Below are 6,000 nucleotides of genomic sequence, written 5' to 3' on the forward strand. Positions count from 1 at the left end.
TAATGTAAAATGTTAAAAATGCACCCAAATTTCACCCTATTCAAAATTTGATCTCAATTTACCCCCTTAATATGGGAGATACGAGGAAATGGTTTAGAAACAAATATGTAGAGCGATAAATGAGGCGTCTGATGGCGCAAGCCGTTTCTTAATATCATAAACCGTTTAGGAGATATGAATCTCGAAGTGGAAGTCTGCACTTTTCAACGTGCTCATGCTTATCCGTCATCTATATATATAAAAGCAAGTCGGGCTGGAGCGATGTATATATAAATATTTAAAAATGAAAAAAGACGTGAATTAATGAGGCACTTCCAGAAATCTCAGAAATTTGAAACTTGGTACGGAGGAAACTGATGATCCCAGGATCCCTAGAAAAGTCGGAAATTCTCAAAATTCCGTCAAGGGGGCACGCTGGGGGGGCTCAACTTTTGGGCTCAGCATAAGAACACAGTCGTATAGTATATCCAAAACGATAACCTATAGGTTTCGTGGGCTTAAAAATTTTCGAGAATTTCCTCATTTTTATCCCATGTCCCCCCAAATCAAAATGGCGGCACAACCTGCCAGACGAAGTAGACAATTGAAATTTGGTGAAATTATAGCTTTTGGTCCCTAACCGACGGGAAAATTCCAAGATGTTCAAATTTTTCACTTTTTACCCCCCAAAGATATCGAAATATGGAGGCAATTTTAATGACTGTGCAGACATTCCTTTTGAGCTATTTTTTGGCTAAACGGTAAGTCGTATCACAAAACGGATGGCACAATGTCCCTTCAATTCGGAGTGATCTACAACTTTGGTCCTGTGACATTTTGTCGTATCTCTCTCCCTTATACGTTAAATTTGGCCGTATTTCTGGATTGTTCGTAAATTTGGTGATTTTTACAAGTATATTTCATTGTTTGACACACTTATAAGAATGATAGGATCATCACGTTGTGTGCGCTCATTGGCACGATTAAGGGACATGTGTGTACCAAATTTCATGATTCTAGCTTATACATAAGTAGGCAAAAAGTAATGTAAAATGTTAAAAATGCACCCAAATTTCACCCTATTCAAAATTTGATCTCAATTTACCCCCTTAATATGGGAGATACGAGGAAATGGTTTAGAAACAAATATGTAGAGCGATAAATGAGGCGTCTGATGGCGCAAGCCGTTTCTTAATATCATAAACCGTTTAGGAGATATGAATCTCGAAGTGGAAGTCTGCACTTTTCAACGTGCTCATGCTTATCCGTCATCTATATATATAAAAGCAAGTCGGGCTGGAGCGATGTATATATAAATATTTAAAAATGAAAAAAGACGTGAATTAATGAGGCACTTCCATAAATCTCCGAAATTTGAAACTTGGTACGGAGGAAACTGATGATCCCAGGATCCCTAGAAAAGTCGGAAATTCTCAAAATTCCGTCAAGGGGGCACGCTGGGGGGGCTCAAATTTTGGGCTCAGCATAAGAACACAGTCGTATAGTATATCCAAAACGATAACCTATAGGTTTCGTGGGCTTAAAAATTTTCGAGAATTTCCTCATTTTTATCCCCTATCCCCCCAAATCAAAATGGCGGCACAACCTGCCAGACGAAGTAGACAATTGAAATTTGGTGAAATTATAGCTTTTGGTCCCTAACCGACGGGATAATTCCAAGATGTTCAAATTTTTCACTTTTTACCCCCCAAAGATATCGAAATATGGAGGCAATTTTAATGACTGTGCAGACATTCCTTTTGAGCTATTTTTTGGCTAAACGGTAAGTCGTATCACAAAACGGATGGCACAATGTCCCTTCAATTCGGAGTGATCTACAACTTTGGTCCTGTGACATTTTGTCGTATCTCTCTCCCTTATACGTTAAATTTGGCCGTATTTCTGGATTGTTCGTAAATTTGGTGATTTTTACAAGTATATTTCATTGTTTGACACACTTATAAGAATGATAGGATCATCACGTTGTGTGCGCACATTGGCACGATTAAGGGACATGTGTGTACCAAATTTCATGATTCTAGCTTATACACAAGTAGGCAAAAAGTAATGTAAAATGTTAAAAATGCACCCAAATTTCACCCTATTCAAAATTTGATCTCAATTTACCCCCTTAATATGGGAGATACGAGGAAATGGTTTAGAAACAAATATGTAGAGCGATAAATGAGGCGTCTGATGGCGCAAGCCGTTTCTTAATATCATAAACCGTTTAGGAGATATGAATCTCGAAGTGGAAGTCTGCACTTTTCAACGTGCTCATGCTTATCCGTCATCTATATATATAAAAGCAAGTCGGGCTGGAGCGATGTATATATTAATATTTAAAAATGAAAAAAGACGTGAATTAATGAGGCACTTCCAGAAATCTCAGAAATTTGAAACTTTGTACGGAGGAAACTGATGACCCCAGGATTCCTAGAAAAATCGGAAATTCTCAAAATTCCGTGAAGGGGGCACGCTGGGGGGGCTCAAATTTTGGGCTCAGCATAAGAACACAGTCGTATAGTATATCCAAAACGATAACCTGTAGGTTTCGTGGGCTTAAAAATTTTCGAGAATTTCCTCATTTTTATCCCCTATCCCCCCAAATCAAAATGGCGGCACAACCTGCCAGACGAAGTAGACAATTGAAATTTGGTGAAATTATAGCTTTTGGTCCCTAACCGACGGGAAAATTCCAAGATGTTCAAATTTTTCACTTTTTACCCCCCAAAGATATCGAAATATGGAGGCAATTTTAATGACTGTGCAGACATTCCTTTTGAGCTATTTTTTGGCTAAACGGTAAGTCGTATCACAAAACGGATGGCACAATGTCCCTTCAATTCGGAGTGATCTACAACTTTGGTCCTGTGACATTTTGTCGTATCTCTCTCCCTTATACGTTAAATTTGGCCGTATTTCTGGATTGTTCGTAAATTTGGTGATTTTTACAAGTATATTTCATTGTTTGACACACTTATAAGAATGATAGGATCATCACGTTGTGTGCGCACATTGGCACGATTAAGGGACATGTGTGTACCAAATTTCATGATTCTAGCTTATACATAAGTAGGCAAAAAGTAATGTAAAATGTTAAAAATGCACCCAAATTTCACCCTATTCAAAATTTGATCTCAATTTACCCCCTTAATATGGGAGATACGAGGAAATGGTTTAGAAACAAATATGTAGAGCGATAAATGAGGCGTCTGATGGCGCAAGCCGTTTCTTAATATCATAAACCGTTTAGGAGATATGAATCTCGAAGTGGAAGTCTGCACTTTTCAACGTGCTCATGCTTATCCGTCATCTATATATATAAAAGCAAGTCGGGCTGGAGCGATGTATATATAAATATTTAAAAATGAAAAAAGACGTGAATTAATGAGGCACTTCCATAAATCTCCGAAATTTGAAACTTGGTGCGGAGGAAACTGATGCCCCCAGGATCCCTAGAAAAATCGGAAATTCTCAAAATTCCCTGAAGGGGGCACGCTGGGGGGGCTCAAATTTTGGGCTCAGCATAAGAACACAGTCGTATAGTATATCCAAAACGATAACCTATAGGTTTCGTGGGCTTAAAAATTTTCGAGAATTTCCTCATTTTTATCCCCTATCCCCCCAAATCAAAATGGCGGCACAACCTGCCAGATGAAGTAGACAATTGAAATTTGGTGAAATTATAGATTTTGGTCCCTAACCGACGGGAAAATTCCAAGATGTTCAAATTTTTCACTTTTTACCCCCCAAAGATATCGGAATATGGAGGCAATGTTAATGACTGTGCAGACATTCCTTTTGAGCTATTTTTTGGCTAAACGGTAAGTCGTATCACAAAACGGATGGCACAATGTCGCTTCAATTCGGAGTGATCTACAACTTTGGTCCTGTGACATTTTGTCGTATCTCTCTCCCTTATACGTTAAATTTGGCCGTATTTCTGGATTGTTCGTAAATTTGGTGATTTTTACAAGTATATTTCATTGTTTGACACACTTGTAAGAATGATAGGATCATCACGTTGTGTGCGCACATTGGCACGATTAAGGGACATATGTGTACCAAATTTCATGATTCTAGCTTATACATAAGTAGGCAAAAAGTAATGTAAAATGTTAAAAATGCACCCAAATTTCACCCTATTCAAAAGTTGATCTCAATTTACCCCCTTAATATGGGAGATACGAGGAAATGGTTTAGAAACAAACATGTAGAGCGATAAATGAGGCGTCTGATGGCGCAAACCGTTTCTTAATATCATAAACCGTTTAGGAGATATGAATCTCGAAGTGGAAGTCTGCACTTTTCAACGTGCTCATGCTTATCTGTCATCTATATATATAAAAGCAAGTCGGGCTGGAGCGATGTATATATAAATATTTAAAAATGAAAAAAGACGTGAATTAATGAGGCACTTCCATAAATCTCCGAAATTTGAAACTTGGTACGGAGGAAACTGATGATCCCAGGATTCCTAGAAAAATCGGAAATTCTCAAAATTCCGTGAAGGGGGCACGCTGGGGGGGCTCAAATCTTGGGCTCAGCATAAGAACACAGTCGTATAGTATATCCAAAACGATAACCTGTAGGTTTCGTGGGCTTAAAAATTTTCGAGAATTTCCTCATTTTTATCCCCTATCCCCCCAAATCAAAATGGCGGCACAACCTGCCAGACGAAGTAGACAATTGAAATTTGGTGAAATTATAGCTTTTGGTCCCTAACCGACGGGAAAATTCCAAGATGTTCAAATTTTTCACTTTTTACCCCCCAAAGATATCGAAATATGGAGGCAATTTTAATGACTGTGCAGACATTCCTTTTGAGCTATTTTTTGGCTAAACGGTAAGTCGTATCACAAAACGGATGGCACAATGTCCCTTCAATTCGGAGTGATCTACAACTTTGGTCCTGTGACATTTTGTCGTATCTCTCTCCCTTATACGTTAAATTTGGCCGTATTTCTGGATTGTTCGTAAATTTGGTGATTTTTACAAGTATATTTCATTGTTTGACACACTTATAAGAATGATAGGATCATCACGTTGTGTGCGCACATTGGCACGATTAAGGGACATGTGTGTACCAAATTTCATGATTCTAGCTTATACATAAGTAGGCAAAAAGTAATGTAAAATGTTAAAAATGCACCCAAATTTCACCCTATTCAAAATTTGATCTCAATTTACCCCCTTAATATGGGAGATACGAGGAAATGGTTTAGAAACAAATATGTAGAGCGATAAATGAGGCGTCTGATGGCGCAAGCCGTTTCTTAATATCATAAACCGTTTAGGAGATATGAATCTCGAAGTGGAAGTCTGCACTTTTCAACGTGCTCATGCTTATCCGTCATCTATATATATAAAAGCAAGTCGGGCTGGAGCGATGTATATATAAATATTTAAAAATGAAAAAAAGACGTGAATTAATGAGGCACTTCCATAAATCTCCGAAATTTGAAACTTGGTGCGGAGGAAACTGATGCCCCCAGGATCCCTAGAAAAATCGGAAATTCTCAAAATTCCCTGAAGGGGGCACGCTGGGGGGGCTCAAATTTTGGGCTCAGCATAAGAACACAGTCGTATAGTATATCCAAAACGATAACCTATAGGTTTCGTGGGCTTAAAAATTTTCGAGAATTTCCTCATTTTTATCCCCTATCCCCCCAAATCAAAATGGCGGCACAACCTGCCAGATGAAGTAGACAATTGAAATTTGGTGAAATTATAGATTTTGGTCCCTAACCGACGGGAAAATTCCAAGATGTTCAAATTTTTCACTTTTTACCCCCCAAAGATATCGGAATATGGAGGCAATGTTAATGACTGTGCAGACATTCCTTTTGAGCTATTTTTTGGCTAAACGGTAAGTCGTATCACAAAACGGATGGCACAACGTCGCTTCAATTCGGAGTGATCTACAACTTTGGTCCAGTGACATTTTGTCGTATCTCTCTCCCTTATACGTTAAATTTGGCCGTATTTCTGGATTGTTCGTAAATTTGGTGATTTTTA

The sequence above is a fragment of the Anabrus simplex genome, chromosome 3, assembly GCF_040414725.1.
Source record: "Anabrus simplex isolate iqAnaSimp1 chromosome 3, ASM4041472v1, whole genome shotgun sequence".
In the NCBI taxonomy this organism is placed as follows: domain Eukaryota; kingdom Metazoa; phylum Arthropoda; class Insecta; order Orthoptera; family Tettigoniidae; genus Anabrus; species Anabrus simplex.